The sequence below is a fragment of the Triturus cristatus genome, unplaced genomic scaffold (genome assembly GCF_964204655.1).
Source record: "Triturus cristatus unplaced genomic scaffold, aTriCri1.1 SCAFFOLD_262, whole genome shotgun sequence".
NCBI lineage: Eukaryota > Metazoa > Chordata > Amphibia > Caudata > Salamandridae > Triturus > Triturus cristatus.
The window spans coordinates 182,151-198,804 of record NW_028187334.1 but is presented as its reverse complement, the minus strand read 5'-3'; the positions used below and the strand labels follow the sequence as shown (position 1 = coordinate 198,804).

At 45.5% G+C, this 16,654-nt stretch overlaps 13 non-coding genes across 13 annotated transcripts; all 13 read right to left on the bottom strand.

The window, feature by feature from the left end:
• Positions 1-1,719: 1,719 nt before the first annotated feature.
• Positions 1,720-1,802, bottom strand: TRNAL-CAG (transfer RNA leucine (anticodon CAG)). The gene has a single exon. It is a non-coding gene; the product is annotated as a tRNA-Leu (tRNA).
• Positions 1,803-2,434: 632 nt separating this feature from the next.
• On the bottom strand, positions 2,435-2,517 carry TRNAL-UAG (transfer RNA leucine (anticodon UAG)). Its single transcript has one exon. It is a non-coding gene; the product is annotated as a tRNA-Leu (tRNA).
• A 1,293-nt stretch (positions 2,518-3,810) lies between these two features.
• On the bottom strand, positions 3,811-3,893 carry TRNAL-CAG (transfer RNA leucine (anticodon CAG)). Its single transcript has one exon. It is a non-coding gene; the product is annotated as a tRNA-Leu (tRNA).
• Positions 3,894-4,525: 632 nt separating this feature from the next.
• On the bottom strand, positions 4,526-4,608 carry TRNAL-UAG (transfer RNA leucine (anticodon UAG)). Its single transcript has one exon. It is a non-coding gene; the product is annotated as a tRNA-Leu (tRNA).
• Positions 4,609-5,631: 1,023 nt separating this feature from the next.
• TRNAL-AAG (transfer RNA leucine (anticodon AAG)) lies at positions 5,632-5,714 on the bottom strand. The gene has a single exon. It is a non-coding gene; the product is annotated as a tRNA-Leu (tRNA).
• A 186-nt stretch (positions 5,715-5,900) lies between these two features.
• Positions 5,901-5,983, bottom strand: TRNAL-CAG (transfer RNA leucine (anticodon CAG)). Its single transcript has one exon. It is a non-coding gene; the product is annotated as a tRNA-Leu (tRNA).
• A 632-nt stretch (positions 5,984-6,615) lies between these two features.
• Positions 6,616-6,698, bottom strand: TRNAL-UAG (transfer RNA leucine (anticodon UAG)). The gene has a single exon. It is a non-coding gene; the product is annotated as a tRNA-Leu (tRNA).
• A 1,292-nt stretch (positions 6,699-7,990) lies between these two features.
• Positions 7,991-8,073, bottom strand: TRNAL-CAG (transfer RNA leucine (anticodon CAG)). The gene has a single exon. It is a non-coding gene; the product is annotated as a tRNA-Leu (tRNA).
• Positions 8,074-8,705: 632 nt separating this feature from the next.
• Positions 8,706-8,788, bottom strand: TRNAL-UAG (transfer RNA leucine (anticodon UAG)). Its single transcript has one exon. It is a non-coding gene; the product is annotated as a tRNA-Leu (tRNA).
• A 1,291-nt stretch (positions 8,789-10,079) lies between these two features.
• On the bottom strand, positions 10,080-10,162 carry TRNAL-CAG (transfer RNA leucine (anticodon CAG)). The gene has a single exon. It is a non-coding gene; the product is annotated as a tRNA-Leu (tRNA).
• A 2,007-nt stretch (positions 10,163-12,169) lies between these two features.
• TRNAL-CAG (transfer RNA leucine (anticodon CAG)) lies at positions 12,170-12,252 on the bottom strand. The gene has a single exon. It is a non-coding gene; the product is annotated as a tRNA-Leu (tRNA).
• Positions 12,253-12,884: 632 nt separating this feature from the next.
• On the bottom strand, positions 12,885-12,967 carry TRNAL-UAG (transfer RNA leucine (anticodon UAG)). Its single transcript has one exon. It is a non-coding gene; the product is annotated as a tRNA-Leu (tRNA).
• Positions 12,968-14,258: 1,291 nt separating this feature from the next.
• TRNAL-CAG (transfer RNA leucine (anticodon CAG)) lies at positions 14,259-14,341 on the bottom strand. The gene has a single exon. It is a non-coding gene; the product is annotated as a tRNA-Leu (tRNA).
• Between the last annotated feature and the right edge of the window lie 2,313 nt (positions 14,342-16,654).

Sequence of the window (16,654 nt, the reverse complement as noted above, 5' to 3'; positions counted from 1 at the left end):
AGTATGCAAATTTAAGCAGCCCCTGATCAAAGCCCTGAGGAAATTGCTGTAAGTGTGCTGGAGTCCAGTTGTCTACCAGATGAATGGCATTCTTCCAAATTTGCAGGGCCCGTCTGGCCAGGGCATACAAGAGCATGACTCTTCCAGATGACCTCTTACATGGGTCCTATGCTCATTTGGTAAGGATTGCGCTTGGTCAGCAAGACGTTATAGAACCTAAATATATGAGAAACCCCATCTCTCTTGACAAGAGGAGAACGGAATAACGTGCCAGGTGAAGACCAACAGATGCAACTTCCATCAGATGTTAACCTGATAAAGGAGATTAAATCTCCAAAAGGCATGTCAGAAGTGGGATTCGAACCCACGCCTCCAAAGGAGACTGTGGCCTAAACACAGCGCGTTAGACCTCTCGGCCATCCTGACAGTATAGGCTTTTAAGATATGAATAAAAGTTACTCAGAAACGTCTACCTCCATGCAAGCCTGAAATAATTTAAACCTTCAAACACAAGGTGCAACTTTATGCACAGGACAATAAACACAGAAGAACAAATACGAAAGCACTTTATTTCACAGGTATACAGTTTTCATGCTTTTAGAACACCACATACCTCTCACCAGCTATTTAGGGTCCTGTATCCGACTCACAACATTTCCTTGCCTGCGACCTCTCTCTCTACACAAACAACTACAGCACAGGAAGTAGGAAGGCAATAGGTGGGGCAGTTTATGCAAATTTATGCTGCCAATGTGCCTTGCAGATTCATGCAGGATTTCTAGATCCTTGCTGGATACAAGAGAGTAGGCCTTGTTCCAGATAAACTATCCCTAGCAGGGAAAGTCTGAGCACAGGCACTCTTTTGCTCTTTAGCCCCTGGCCTGGGACTCACCCTCACTTGCTGAGGCGTGAAATTCTGCATACCAACTTTGCACAGAAGGTATGTTTGTGGTTGTTTGGGGATGGGTGGGAGGTCAAGAGCAGGGAAAAGCAGGTCTCCTTCACTACTAGACTCCTCTTCTATGCCTCCCTGCCGTTCACTCACTCTGTCTTTGTTTCATTCTCTCCTTCCACAACACTCCTTCTCACTCACTCGCTCTATCACTTGTATTTTTGCCCTTGCTCTGCATTCTATAGTGGAAACATCTCTTGAATGAAGCATCTGAAAATGACGTGACATAAAATTTAAAACCTCCTTATTGGAAACCTAAAACATCACAAGACTTAATGTAACCCATTTCTTTCATAAAAAAGATTTTTAAAGTACCCCACAAAACAAATATAAAACACCACGAGTGCTAGAAGAATATTACATTAACGTTAAAGATAGAATAGGGCAAATGCATTTGCAGTTGAAACTGAAGTTTGGTACTTATTCAGATATTATTTACATTGCCAATTTTTAGCTGAGATTCTAAAGGAACTGAGAGAGAAAATGGAATTCAAGTTTTGTCAGAAGTGGGATTCAAACCCACGCCTCCACGAGAGACTGCGGCCTTAACGCAGCGCCTTAGACCACTCGGCCATCCTGACCCCATGCTGCTTTTTGATCTAAAGGGTGAGAAAGATATTAGGAACCAAAAAATGCACAGAGCTTAGGCCAATAGTGGCTAGAGCAAGAAAAAAACTCACTGCACTCTTCCAAGAAGACAATCCTATAAGCCACTGCGAGGGAAATGATCATATTTCTCAAGAAAAAAATTAGAGTAAACACAGGACTGTCAGAAGTGGGATTTGAACCCACGCCTCCAGAGGAGACTGCGACCTGAACGCAGCGCCTTAGACCACTCGACCATCCTGACTTGCTTTCCCAGCATCTTCCGGAGGCCAGACAGCCATGCAGGTGAGGTACTGAAAAGGAATGCCCTCAATTTATTTATCCTATTATATGCACTTTCAACAGATCTTTGAACAATCTGTACAGAGCAGGACCTATGGAGAACTCTTTAGAACTTTGAGGCGAACAAAGAGAAAGTGCTATTCACCAGCCACTTGAACGGCTCAAAGCTGCTTTGAAATTGAGACAATAGCCACCTCTTGGCTGGCTAAAGCAATTTCAATAAGGGATCTCAAAGTCACAACATAGGGTGGAGTATGCAAATTTAAGCAGCCCCTGATCAAAGCCCTGAGGAAATTGCTGTAAGTGTGCTGGAGTCCAGTTGTCTACCAGATGAATGGCATTCTTCCAAATTTGCAGGGCCTGTCTGGCCAGGGCATACAAGAGCATGACTCTTCCAGATGACCTCTTACATGGGTCCTATGCTCATTTGGTAAGGATTGCGCTTTGTCAGCAAGACGTTATAGAACCTAAATATATGAGAAACCCCATCTCTCTTGACAAGAGGAGAACGGAATAACGTGCCAAGTGAAGACCAACAGATGCAACTTCCATCAGATGTTAACCTGATAAAGGAGATTAAATCTCCAAAAGGCATGTCAGAAGTGGGATTCGAACCCACACCTCCAAAGGAGACTGTGGCCTAAACACAGCGCCTTAGACCTCTCGGCCATTCTGACAGTATAGGCTTTTAAGAAATGAATAAAAGTTACTCAGAAACGTCTACCTCCATGCAAGCCTGAAATATTTTAAACCTTCAAACAAAAGGTGCAACTTTATGCACAGGACAATAAACACAGAAGAACACATACGAAAGCACTTTATTTCACAGGTATACAGTTTTCATGCTTTTAGAACACCACATACCTCTCACCAGCTATTTAGGGTCCTGTATCCGACTCAGAACATTTCCTTGCCTGCGACCTCTCTCTCTACACAAACAACTACAGCACAGGAAGTAGGAAGGCAATAGGTGGGGCAGTTTATGCAAATTTATGCTGCCAATGTGCCTTGCAGATTCATGCAGGATTTCTAGATCCTTGCTGGATACAAGAGAGTAGGCCTTGTTCCAGATAAACTATCCCTAGCAGGGAAAGTCTGAGCACAGGCACTCTTTTGCTCTTTAGCCCCTGGCCTGGGACTCACCCTCACTTGCTGAGGCGTGAAATTCTGCATACCAACTTTGCACAGAAGGTATGTTTGTGGTTGTTTGGGGGATGGGTGGGAGGTCAAGAGCAGGGAAAAGCAGGTCTCCTTCACTACTAGACTCCTCTTCTATGCCTCCCTGCCGTTCACTCACTCTGTCTTTGTTTCATTCTCTCCTTCCACAACACTCCTTCTCACTCACTCGCTCTATCACTTGTATTTTTGCCCTTGCTCTGCATTCTATAGTGGAAACATCTCTTGAATGAAGCATCTGAAAATGACGTGATATAAAATTTAAAACCTCTTTATTGGAAACCTAAAACATCACAAGACTTAATGTAACCCATTTCTTTCATAAAAAAGATTTTTAAAGTACCCCACAAAAGAAATATAAAACACCACGAGTGCTAGAAGAATATTACATTAACGTTAAAGATAGTATATTGCAAATGCATTTGCAGTTGAAACTGAAGTTTGGTACTTATTCAGATATTATTTACATTGCCAATTTTTAGCTGAGATTCTAAAGGAACTGAGAGAGAAAATGGAATTCAAGTTTTGTCACAAGTGGGATTCGAACCCATGCCTCCACGAGAGACTGCGGCCTTAACGCAGCGCCTTAGACCACTCGGCAATCCTGACCCCATGCTGCTTTTTCATCTAAAGGGTGAGAAAGATATTAGGAACCAAAAAATGCACAGAGCTTAGGCCAATAGTGGTTATGCAAGAAAAAAACTCACTGCACTCTTCCAAGAAGACAATCTTATAAGCCACTGCGAGGGAAATGATCATATTTCTCAAGAAAAAAATTAGAGTAAACACAGGACTGTCAGAAGTGGGATTTGAACCCACGCCTCCAGCGGAGACTGCGACCTGAACGCAGCGCCTTAGACCACTCGGCCATCCTGACTTGCTTTCCCAGCATCTTCCAGAGGCCAGACAGCCATGCAGGTGAGGTACTGAAAAGGAATGCCCTCAATTTATTTATCCTATTATATGCACTTCCAACAGATCTTTGAACAATCTGTACAGAGCAGGACCTATGGAGAACTCTTTAGAAATTTGAGGCGAACAAAGAGAAAGTGCTATTCACCAGCCACTTGAACGGCTCAAAGCTGCTTTGAAATTGAGACAATAGCCACCTCTTGGCTGGCTAAAGCAATTTCAACAAGGGATCTCAAAGTCACAACATAGGGTGGAGTATGCAAATTTAAGCAGCCCCTGATCAAAGCCCTGAGGAAATTGCTGTAAGTGTGCTGGAGTCCAGTTGTCTACCAGATGAATGGCATTCTTCCAAATTTGCAGGGCCCGTCTGGCCAGGGCATACAAGAGCATGACTCTTCCAGATGACCTCTTACATGGGTCCTATGCTCATTTGGTAAGCATTGCGCTTTGTCAGCAAGACGTTATAGAACCTAAATATATGAGAAACCCCATCTCTCTTGACAAGAGGAGAACGGAATAACATGCCAAGTGAAGACCAACAGATGCAACTTCCATCAGATGTTAACCTGATAAAGGAGATTAAATCTCCAAAAGGCATGTCAGAAGTGGGATTCGAACCCACGCCTCCAAAGGAGACTGTGGCCTAAACACAGCGCCTTAGACCTCTCGGCCATCCTGACAGTATATGCTTTTAGAAATGAATAAAAGTTACTCAGAAACGTCTACCTCCATGCAAGCCTGAAATAATTTAAACCTTCAAACACAAGGTGCAACTTTATGCACAGGACAATAAACACAGAAGAACACATACGAAAGCACTTTATTTCACAGGTATACAGTTTTCATGCTTTTAGAACACCACATACCTCTCACCAGCTATTTAGGGTCCTGTATCCGACTCACAACATTTCCTTGCCTGCGACCTCTCTCTCTACACAAACAACTACAGCACAGGAAGTAGGAAGGCAATAGGTGGGGCAGTTTATGCAAATTTATGCTGCCAATGTGCCTTGCAGATTCATGCAGGATTTCTAGATCCTTGCTGGATACAAGAGAGTAGGCCTTGTTCCAGATAAACTATCCCTAGCAGGGAAAGTCTGAGCACAGGCACTCTTTTGCTCTTTAGCCCCTGGCCTGGGACTCACCCTCACTTGCTGAGGCGTGAAATTCTGCATACCAACTTTGCACAGAAGGTATGTTTGTGGTTGTTTGGGGATGGGTGGGAGGTCAAGAGCAGGGAAAAGCAGGTCTCCTTCACTACTAGACTCCTCTTCTATGCCTCCCTGCCGTTCACTCACTCTGTCTTTGTTTCATTCTCTCCTTCCACAACACTCCTTCTCACTCACTCGCTCTATCACTTGTATTTTTGCCCTTGCTCTGCATTCTATAGTGGAAACATCTCTTGAATGAAGCATCTGAAAATGACGTGACATAAAATTTAAAACCTCCTTATTGGAAACCTAAAACATCACAAGACTTAATGTAACCCATTTCTTTCATAAAAAAGATTTTTAAAGTACCCCACAAAACAAATATAAAACACCACGAGTGCTAGAAGAATATTACATTAACGTTAAAGATAGAATAGGGCAAATGCATTTGCAGTTGAAACTGAAGTTTGGTACTTATTCAGATATTATTTACATTGCCAATTTTTAGCTGAGATTCTAAAGGAACTGAGAGAGAAAATGGAATTCAAGTTTTGTCAGAAGTGGGATTCAAACCCACGCCTCCACGAGAGACTGCGTCCTTAACGCAGCGCCTTAGACCACTCGGCCATCCTGACCCCATGCTGCTTTTTGATCTAAAGGGTGAGAAAGATATTAGGAACCAAAAAATGCACAGAGCTTAGGCCAATAGTGGCTAGAGCAAGAAAAAAACTCACTGCACTCTTCCAAGAAGACAATCCTATAAGCCACTGCGAGGGAAATGATCATATTTCTCAAGAAAAAAATTAGAGTAAACACAGGACTGTCAGAAGTGGGATTTGAACCCACGCCTCCAGAGGAGACTGCGACCTGAACGCAGCGCCTTAGACCACTCGGCCATCCTGACTTGCTTTCCCAGCATCTTCCGGAGGCCAGACAGCCATGCAGGTGAGGTACTGAAAAGGAATGCCCTCAATTTATTTATCCTATTATATGCACTTTCAACAGATCTTTGAACAATCTGTACAGAGCAGGACCTATGGAGAACTCTTTAGAACTTTGAGGCGAACAAAGAGAAAGTGCTATTCACCAGCCACTTGAACGGCTCAAAGCTGCTTTGAAATTGAGACAATAGCCACCTCTTGGCTGGCTAAAGCAATTTCAATAAGGGATCTCAAAGTCACAACATAGGGTGGAGTATGCAAATTTAAGCAGCCCCTGATCAAAGCCCTGAGGAAATTGCTGTAAGTGTGCTGGAGTCCAGTTGTCTACCAGATGAATGGCATTCTTCCAAATTTGCAGGGCCTGTCTGGCCAGGGCATACAAGAGCATGACTCTTCCAGATGACCTCTTACATGGGTCCTATGCTCATTTGGTAAGGATTGCGCTTTGTCAGCAAGACGTTATAGAACCTAAATATATGAGAAACCCCATCTCTCTTGTCAAGAGGAGAACGGAATAACGTGCGAAGTGAAGACCAACAGATGCAACTTCCATCAGATGTTAACCTGATAAAGGAGATTAAATCTCCAAAAGGCATGTCAGAAGTGGGATTCGAACCCACGCCTCCAAAGGAGACTGTGGTCTAAACACAGCGCCTTAGACCTCTCGGCCATTCTGACAGTATAGGCTTTTAAGAAATGAATAAAAGTTACTCAGAAACGTCTACCTCCATGCAAGCCTGAAATATTTTAAACCTTCAAACACAAGGTGCAACTTTATGCACAGGACAATAAACACAGAAGAACACATACGAAAGCACTTTATTTCACAGGTATACAGTTTTCATGCTTTTAGAACACCACATACCTCTCACCAGCTATTTAGGGTCCTGTATCCGACTCAGAACATTTCCTTGCCTGCGACCTCTCTCTCTACACAAACAACTACAGCACAGGAAGTAGGAAGGCAATAGGTGGGGCAGTTTATGCAAATTTATGCTGCCAATGTGCCTTGCAGATTCATGCAGGATTTCTAGATCCTTGCTGGATACAAGAGAGTAGGCCTTGTTCCAGATAAACTATCCCTAGCAGGGAAAGTCTGAGCACAGGCACTCTTTTGCTCTTTAGCCCCTGGCCTGGGACTCACCCTCACTTGCTGAGGCGTGAAATTCTGCATACCAACTTTGCACAGAAGGTATGTTTGTGGTTGTTTGGGGATGGGTGGGAGGTCAAGAGCAGGGAAAAGCAGGTCTCCTTCACTACTAGACTCCTCTTCTATGCCTCCCTGCCGTTCACTCACTCTGTCTTTGTTTCATTCTCTCCTTCCACAACACTCCTTCTCACTCACTCGCTCTATCACTTGTATTTTTGCCCTTGCTCTGCATTCTATAGTGGAAACATCTCTTGAATGAAGCATCTGAAAATGACGTGATATAAAATTTAAAACCTCTTTATTGGAAACCTAAAACATCACAAGACTTAATGTAACCCATTTCTTTCATAAAAAAGATTTTTAAAGTACCCCACAAAAGAAATATAAAACACCACGAGTGCTAGAAGAATATTACATTAACGTTAAAGATAGTATATTGCAAATGCATTTGCAGTTGAAACTGAAGTTTGGTACTTATTCAGATATTATTTACATTGCCAATTTTTAGCTGAGATTCTAAAGGAACTGAGAGAGAAAATGGAATTCAAGTTTTGTCACAAGTGGGATTCGAACCCATGCCTCCACGAGAGACTGCGGCCTTAACGCAGCGCCTTAGACCACTCGGCAATCCTGACCCCATGCTGCTTTTTCATCTAAAGGGTGAGAAAGATATTAGGAACCAAAAAATGCACAGAGCTTAGGCCAATAGTGGTTATGCAAGAAAAAAACTCACTGCACTCTTCCAAGAAGACAATCTTATAAGCCACTGCGAGGGAAATGATCATATTTCTCAAGAAAAAAATTAGAGTAAACACAGGACTGTCAGAAGTGGGATTTGAACCCACGCCTCCAGCGGAGACTGCGACCTGAACGCAGCGCCTTAGACCACTCGGCCATCCTGACTTGCTTTCCCAGCATCTTCCAGAGGCCAGACAGCCATGCAGGTGAGGTACTGAAAAGGAATGCCCTCAATTTATTTATCCTATTATATGCACTTCCAACAGATCTTTGAACAATCTGTACAGAGCAGGACCTATGGAGAACTCTTTAGAAATTTGAGGCGAACAAAGAGAAAGTGCTATTCACCAGCCACTTGAACGGCTCAAAGCTGCTTTGAAATTGAGACAATAGCCACCTCTTGGCTGGCTAAAGCAATTTCAACAAGGGATCTCAAAGTCACAACATAGGGTGGAGTATGCAAATTTAAGCAGCCCCTGATCAAAGCCCTGAGGAAATTGCTGTAAGTGTGCTGGAGTCCAGTTGTCTACCAGATGAATGGCATTCTTCCAAATTTGCAGGGCCCGTCTGGCCAGGGCATACAAGAGCATGACTCTTCCAGATGACCTCTTACATGGGTCCTATGCTCATTTGGTAAGCATTGCGCTTTGTCAGCAAGACGTTATAGAACCTAAATATATGAGAAACCCCATCTCTCTTGACAAGAGGAGAACGGAATAACATGCCAAGTGAAGACCAACAGATGCAACTTCCATCAGATGTTAACCTGATAAAGGAGATTAAATCTCCAAAAGGCATGTCAGAAGTGGGATTCGAACCCACGCCTCCAAAGGAGACTGTGGCCTAAACACAGCGCCTTAGACCTCTCGGCCATCCTGACAGTATATGCTTTTAGAAATGAATAAAAGTTACTCAGAAACGTCTACCTCCATGCAAGCCTGAAATAATTTAAACCTTCAAACACAAGGTGCAACTTTATGCACAGGACAATAAACACAGAAGAACACATACGAAAGCACTTTATTTCACAGGTATACAGTTTTCATGCTTTTAGAACACCACATACCTCTCACCAGCTATTTAGGGTCCTGTATCCGATTCACAACATTTCCTTGCCTGCGACCTCTCTCTCTACACAAACAACTACAGCACAGGAAGTAGGAAGGCAATAGGTGGGGCAGTTTATGCAAATTTATGCTGCCAATGTGCCTTGCAGATTCATGCAGGATTTCTAGATCCTTGCTGGATACAAGAGAGTAGGCCTTGTTCCAGATAAACTATCCCTAGCAGGGAAAGTCTGAGCACAGGCACTCTTTTGCTCTTTAGCCCCTGGCCTGGGACTCACCCTCACTTGCTGAGGCGTGAAATTCTGCATACCAACTTTGCACAGAAGGTATGTTTGTGGTTGTTTGGGGATGGGTGGGAGGTCAAGAGCAGGGAAAAGCAGGTCTCCTTCACTACTAGACTCCTCTTCTATGCCTCCCTGCCATTCACTCACTCTGTCTTTGTTTCATTCTCTCCTTCCACAACACTCCTTCTCACTCACTCGCTCTATCACTTGTATTTTTGCCCTTGCTCTGCATTCTATAGTGGAAACATCTCTTGAATGAAGCATCTGAAAATGACGTGACATAAAATTTAAAACCTCCTTATTGGAAACCTAAAACATCACAAGACTTAATGTAACCCATTTCTTTCATAAAAAAGATTTTTAAAGTACCCCACAAAACAAATATAAAACACCACGAGTGCTAGAAGAATATTACATTAACGTTAAAGATAGAATAGGGCAAATGCATTTGCAGTTGAAACTGAAGTTTGGTACTTATTCAGATATTATTTACATTGCCAATTTTTAGCTGAGATTCTAAAGGAACTGAGAGAGAAAATGGAATTCAAGTTTTGTCAGAAGTGGGATTTGAACCCACACCTCCAGGAGAGACTGCGGCCTTACACAGCGCTTTAGACCAATCGGCCATCCTGACCCCATGCTGCTTTTTCATCTAAAGGGTGAGAAATATATTAGGAACCAAAAAATGCACAGAGCTTAGGCCAATAGTGGCTAGAGCAAGAAAAAAACTCACTGCACTCTTCCAAGAAGACAATCCTATAATCCACTGCGAGGGAAATGATCATATTTCTCAAGAAAAAAAGTAGAGTAAACACAGGACTGTCAGAAGTGGGATTTGAACCCACACCTCCAGAGGAGACTGCGACCTGAACGCAGCGCCTTAGACCACTCGGCCATCCTGACTTGCTTTCCCAGCATCTTCCAGAGGCCAGACAGCCATGCAGGTGAGGTACTGAAAAGGAATGCCCTCAATTTATTTATCCTATTCTATGCACTTCCAACAGATCTTTGAACAATCTGTACAGAGCAGGACATATGGAGAACTCTTTAGAAATTTGAGGCGAACAAAGAGAAAGTGCTATTCACCAGCCACTTGAACGGCTCAAAGCTGCTTTGAAATTGAGACAATAGCCACCTCTTGGCTGGCTAAAGCAATTTCAACAAGGTATCTCAAAGTCACAACATAGGGTGGAGTATGCAAATTTAAGCAGCCCCTGATCAAAGCCCTGAGGAAATTGCTGTAAGTGTGCTGGAGTCCAGTTGTCTACCAGATGAATGGCATTCTTCCAAATTTGCAGGGCCCGTCTGGCCAGGGCATACAAGAGCATGACTCTTCCAGATGACCTCTTACATGGGTCCTATGCTCATTTGGTAAGGATTGCGCTTGGTCAGCAAGACGTTATAGAACCTAAATATATGAGAAACCCCATCTCTCTTGACAAGAGGAGAACGGAATAACGTGCCAGGTGAAGACCAACAGATGCAACTTCCATCAGATGTTAACCTGATAAAGGAGATTAAATCTCCAAAAGGCATGTCAGAAGTGGGATTCGAACCCACGCCTCCAAAGGAGACTGTGGCCTAAACACAGCACGTTAGACCTCTCGGCCATCCTGACAGTATAGGCTTTTAAGAAATGAATAAAAGTTACTCAGAAACGTCTACCTCCATGCAAGCCTGAAATAATTTAAACCTTCAAACACAAGGTGCAACTTTATGCACAGGACAATAAACACAGAAGAACAAATACGAAAGCACTTTATTTCACAGGTATACAGTTTTCATGCTTTTAGAACACCACATACCTCTCACCAGCTATTTAGGGTCCTGTATCCGACTCACAACATTTCCTTGCCTGCGACCTCTCTCTCTACACAAACAACTACAGCACAGGAAGTAGGAAGGCAATAGGTGGGGCAGTTTATGCAAATTTATGCTGCCAATGTGCCTTGCAGATTCATGCAGGATTTCTAGATCCTTGCTGGATACAAGAGAGTAGGCCTTGTTCCAGATAAACTATCCCTAGCAGGGAAAGTCTGAGCACAGGCACTCTTTTGCTCTTTAGCCCCTGGCCTGGGACTCACCCTCACTTGGTGAGGCGTGAAATTCTGCATACCAACTTTGCACAGAAGGTATGTTTGTGGTTGTTTGGGGATGGGTGGGAGGTCAAGAGCAGGGAAAAGCAGGTCTCCTTCACTACTAGACTCCTCTTCTATGCCTCCCTGCCGTTCACTCACTCTGTCTTTGTTTCATTCTCTCCTTCCACAACACTCCTTCTCACTCACTCGCTCTATCACTTGTATTTTTGCCCTTGCTCTGCATTCTATAGTGGAAACATCTCTTGAATGAAGCATCTGAAAATGACGTGATATAAAATTTAAAACCTCTTTATTGGAAACCTAAAACATCACAAGACTTAATGTAACCCATTTCTTTCATAAAAAAGATTTTTAAAGTACCCCACAAAAGAAATATAAAACACCACGAGTGCTAGAAGAATATTACATTAACGTTAAAGATAGTATATTGCAAATGCATTTGCAGTTGAAACTGAAGTTTGGTACTTATTCAGATATTATTTACATTGCCAATTTTTAGCTGAGATTCTAAAGGAACTGAGAGAGAAAATGGAATTCAAGTTTTGTCACAAGTGGGATTCGAACCCATGCCTCCACGAGAGACTGCGGCCTTAACGCAGCGCCTTAGACCACTCGGCAATCCTGACCCCATGCTGCTTTTTCATCTAAAGGGTGAGAAAGATATTAGGAACCAAAAAATGCACAGAGCTTAGGCCAATAGTGGTTATGCAAGAAAAAAACTCACTGCACTCTTCCAAGAAGACAATCTTATAAGCCACTGCGAGGGAAATGATCATATTTCTCAAGAAAAAAATTAGAGTAAACACAGGACTGTCAGAAGTGGGATTTGAACCCACGCCTCCAGCGGAGACTGCGACCTGAACGCAGCGCCTTAGACCACTCGGCCATCCTGACTTGCTTTCCCAGCATCTTCCAGAGGCCAGACAGCCATGCAGGTGAGGTACTGAAAAGGAATGCCCTCAATTTATTTATCCTATTATATGCACTTCCAACAGATCTTTGAACAATCTGTACAGAGCAGGACCTATGGAGAACTCTTTAGAAATTTGAGGCGAACAAAGAGAAAGTGCTATTCACCAGCCACTTGAACGGCTCAAAGCTGCTTTGAAATTGAGACAATAGCCACCTCTTGGCTGGCTAAAGCAATTTCAACAAGGGATCTCAAAGTCACAACATAGGGTGGAGTATGCAAATTTAAGCAGCCCCTGATCAAAGCCCTGAGGAAATTGCTGTAAGTGTGCTGGAGTCCAGTTGTCTACCAGATGAATGGCATTCTTCCAAATTTGCAGGGCCCGTCTGGCCAGGGCATACAAGAGCATGACTCTTCCAGATGACCTCTTACATGGGTCCTATGCTCATTTGGTAAGCATTGCGCTTTGTCAGCAAGACGTTATAGAACCTAAATATATGAGAAACCCCATCTCTCTTGACAAGAGGAGAACGGAATAACATGCCAAGTGAAGACCAACAGATGCAACTTCCATCAGATGTTAACCTGATAAAGGAGATTAAATCTCCAAAAGGCATGTCAGAAGTGGGATTCGAACCCACGCCTCCAAAGGAGACTGTGGCCTAAACACAGCGCCTTAGACCTCTCGGCCATCCTGACAGTATATGCTTTTAGAAATGAATAAAAGTTACTCAGAAACGTCTACCTCCATGCAAGCCTGAAATAATTTAAACCTTCAAACACAAGGTGCAACTTTATGCACAGGACAATAAACACAGAAGAACACATACGAAAGCACTTTATTTCACAGGTATACAGTTTTCATGCTTTTAGAACACCACATACCTCTCACCAGCTATTTAGGGTCCTGTATCCGATTCACAACATTTCCTTGCCTGCGACCTCTCTCTCTACACAAACAACTACAGCACAGGAAGTAGGAAGGCAATAGGTGGGGCAGTTTATGCAAATTTATGCTGCCAATGTGCCTTGCAGATTCATGCAGGATTTCTAGATCCTTGCTGGATACAAGAGAGTAGGCCTTGTTCCAGATAAACTATCCCTAGCAGGGAAAGTCTGAGCACAGGCACTCTTTTGCTCTTTAGCCCCTGGCCTGGGACTCACCCTCACTTGCTGAGGCGTGAAATTCTGCATACCAACTTTGCACAGAAGGTATGTTTGTGGTTGTTTGGGGATGGGTGGGAGGTCAAGAGCAGGGAAAAGCAGGTCTCCTTCACTACTAGACTCCTCTTCTATGCCTCCCTGCCGTTCACTCACTCTGTCTTTGTTTCATTCTCTCCTTCCACAACACTCCTTCTCACTCACTCGCTCTATCACTTGTATTTTTGCCCTTGCTCTGCATTCTATAGTGGAAACATCTCTTGAATGAAGCATCTGAAAATGACGTGACATAAAATTTAAAACCTCCTTATTGGAAACCTAAAACATCACAAGACTTAATGTAACCCATTTCTTTCATAAAAAAGATTTTTAAAGTACCCCACAAAACAAATATAAAACACCACGAGTGCTAGAAGAATATTACATTAACGTTAAAGATAGAATAGGGAAAATGCATTTGCAGTTGAAACTGAAGTTTGGTACTTATTCAGATATTATTTACATTGCCAATTTTTAGCTGAGATTCTAAAGGAACTGAGAGAGAAAATGGAATTCAAGTTTTGTCAGAAGTGGGATTTGAACCCACACCTCCAGGAGAGACTGCGGCCTTACACAGCGCTTTAGACCAATCGGCCATCCTGACCCCATGCTGCTTTTTCATCTAAAGGGTGAGAAATATATTAGGAACCAAAAAATGCACAGAGCTTAGGCCAATAGTGGCTAGAGCAAGAAAAAAACTCACTGCACTCTTCCAAGAAGACAATCCTATAATCCACTGCGAGGGAAATGATCATATTTCTCAAGAAAAAAAGTAGAGTAAACACAGGACTGTCAGAAGTGGGATTTGAACCCACACCTCCAGAGGAGACTGCGACCTGAACGCAGCGCCTTAGACCACTCGGCCATCCTGACTTGCTTTCCCAGCATCTTCCAGAGGCCAGACAGCCATGCAGGTGAGGTACTGAAAAGGAATGCCCTCAATTTATTTATCCTATTATATGCACTTCCAACAGATCTTTGAACAATCTGTACAGAGCAGGACCTATGGAGAACTCTTTAGAACTTTGAGGCGAACAAAGAGAAAGTGCTATTCACCAGCCACTTGAACGGCTCAAAGCTGCTTTGAAATTGAGACAATAGCCACCTCTTGGCTGGCTAAAGCAATTTCAACAAGGGATCTCAAAGTCACAACATAGGGTGGAGTATGCAAATTTAAGCAGCCCCTGATCAAAGCCCTGAGGAAATTGCTGTAAGTGTGCTGGAGTCCAGTTGTCTACCAGATGAATGGCATTCTTCCAAATTTGCAGGGCCCGTCTGGCCAGGGCATACAAGAGCATGACTCTTCCAGATGACCTCTTACATGGGTCCTATGCTCATTTGGTAAGGATTGCGCTTTGTCAGCAAGACGTTATAGAACCTAAATATATGAGAAACCCCATCTCTCTTGACAAGAGGAGAACGGAATAACGTGCCAAGTGAAGACCAACAGATGCAACTTCCATCAGATGTTAACCTGATAAAGGAGATTAAATCTCCAAAAGGCATGTCAGGGGGGCGTGGCCAAGATGGCGGGGTGAGCGGACGCTTCCTCCCGTAGCTCCTCCGGCCCGGCCAAGCTAGAGCCCTTTTCTTATGCTTTTCTCCCCCCGCTGAGGCTCAGCGTGGGAGAGGAGCGTGGCGGAGCATCAGGGGTGCACATTGGTGCTGTTTTGGTTCGGATCGCCTCGGGGGAACCCCCCCAAAAGTTCGATCGAGACCGAGGACCGACGACGGCGAGCCCGAGGGGCGGAGCGCATTGGAGAGCTGTCCGGGCGCCTCGGCTGGGCCTGGTGCTGAAAGTTGCGATCTGGAGGGGATCTGGCCCGCCGTTCGACGGTGACTGAAGGAGCCTTGCGGGAAGGGACCCGACGGTGTGGAAGGCTTGGGACGGATGCCCCGGCACTCAGACTGGTGACGGCGACGCCCCGCACTGCGGAGGCCCTAACCCCTAGCCGAGGTACAGCGGACTCCCTGATGGGGTCGGACCATCTAGGCCCCTGTGCGTGACGGACGGGGGCCGGTGGTGGAACTTATTTACTGTGGGGTGCCTCGGGGGGCCCGGTGGTGTCGTCGGGCCTGGTCGTTTTGGCCTGCTCCGCCCGGCCGCCATTTTGTCCCCGAAGGAGCAGTGGTGGCGGCCTTCGCCGGAGTCCTGGCTGCTGGATGCAGGCGACCCCCGCTGCTGCTGGGCTGATTACCGGAGGGATGTGCTGATGAGACCCCTCTGCTGCGGCCCCCTTGGTTGTCTCACACAAGCTCTTGCGGCTGACGGTGACCGGACTGGGCCGCCATTTTGTCACCTGTGACGCAGCGACCTCACTCGTGGGGGATACCCAGGTCGGGTGCTAGCCGGCGGCTGAGCATCCCTGGAGTGCCTGGATCGGTGCCCGACTGCGGAGCTAGCGATGTCTGGAAGAGGAGGCCCGAAGAAAGGGGACCGTACCCTGCCGGACATGCTTGGCAGGGCCCAGCACTTGCGGGACAGGACGCAGCCCTCGCCGGGGCCCTCCCGGGCTCCGGCGGATGTGACTGGAGGGGAGCCACCCGTCACGAGGGCCTTTATGGAGGAACTGTTCAGCTCCCTCAGGGAGGACTTCCAGACACTGAAGCAGGAGGTGGCCAGCGAGGTCCGAGAAGTACGCAGGGAGGTGGAGGGCCTTGGCGAGCGTGTGGAAGCGGCGGAGACGGAGGGCCAACAGCGAGCGGAGGAGATAGCCCACCTCCAGCAGGATGTTCTTCGCCTCCGGGAACAGTGTGTGGAGCTCCAGGCCCACTCCGAGGACCTTGAGAACAGATCTCGGAGGAACAACATCCGAGTGCGTGGCGTGCCGACTGCGGACGAGGGGTCCGATCTGGGGAGCTACCTGCGGGCCCTGTTCCGAGAGATCCTGGGGGAAGCTGCGGACTTTCCCATCAGCATTGACAGGGCGCACAGGGTTGGCCGGCAGCGCCAGTCATCGGCACCTCCACCGGACATTCTGGCCTTCCTGCCCGACTTTCCACTAAAGGAACGCATCATGGCTGAAGCCCGCAGGAAACAGCCCCTGACTTTCCGGGATCGGCCGGTGGCGCTTTACCAGGACCTCTCCGCCATCACTCTGCAGAAACGCAGGTCCTTTAGGATTGCCACTGACTTTTTGCGCGAGCATGAGACGCCGTACTCTTGGGGTCACCCCTTCCGCCTGA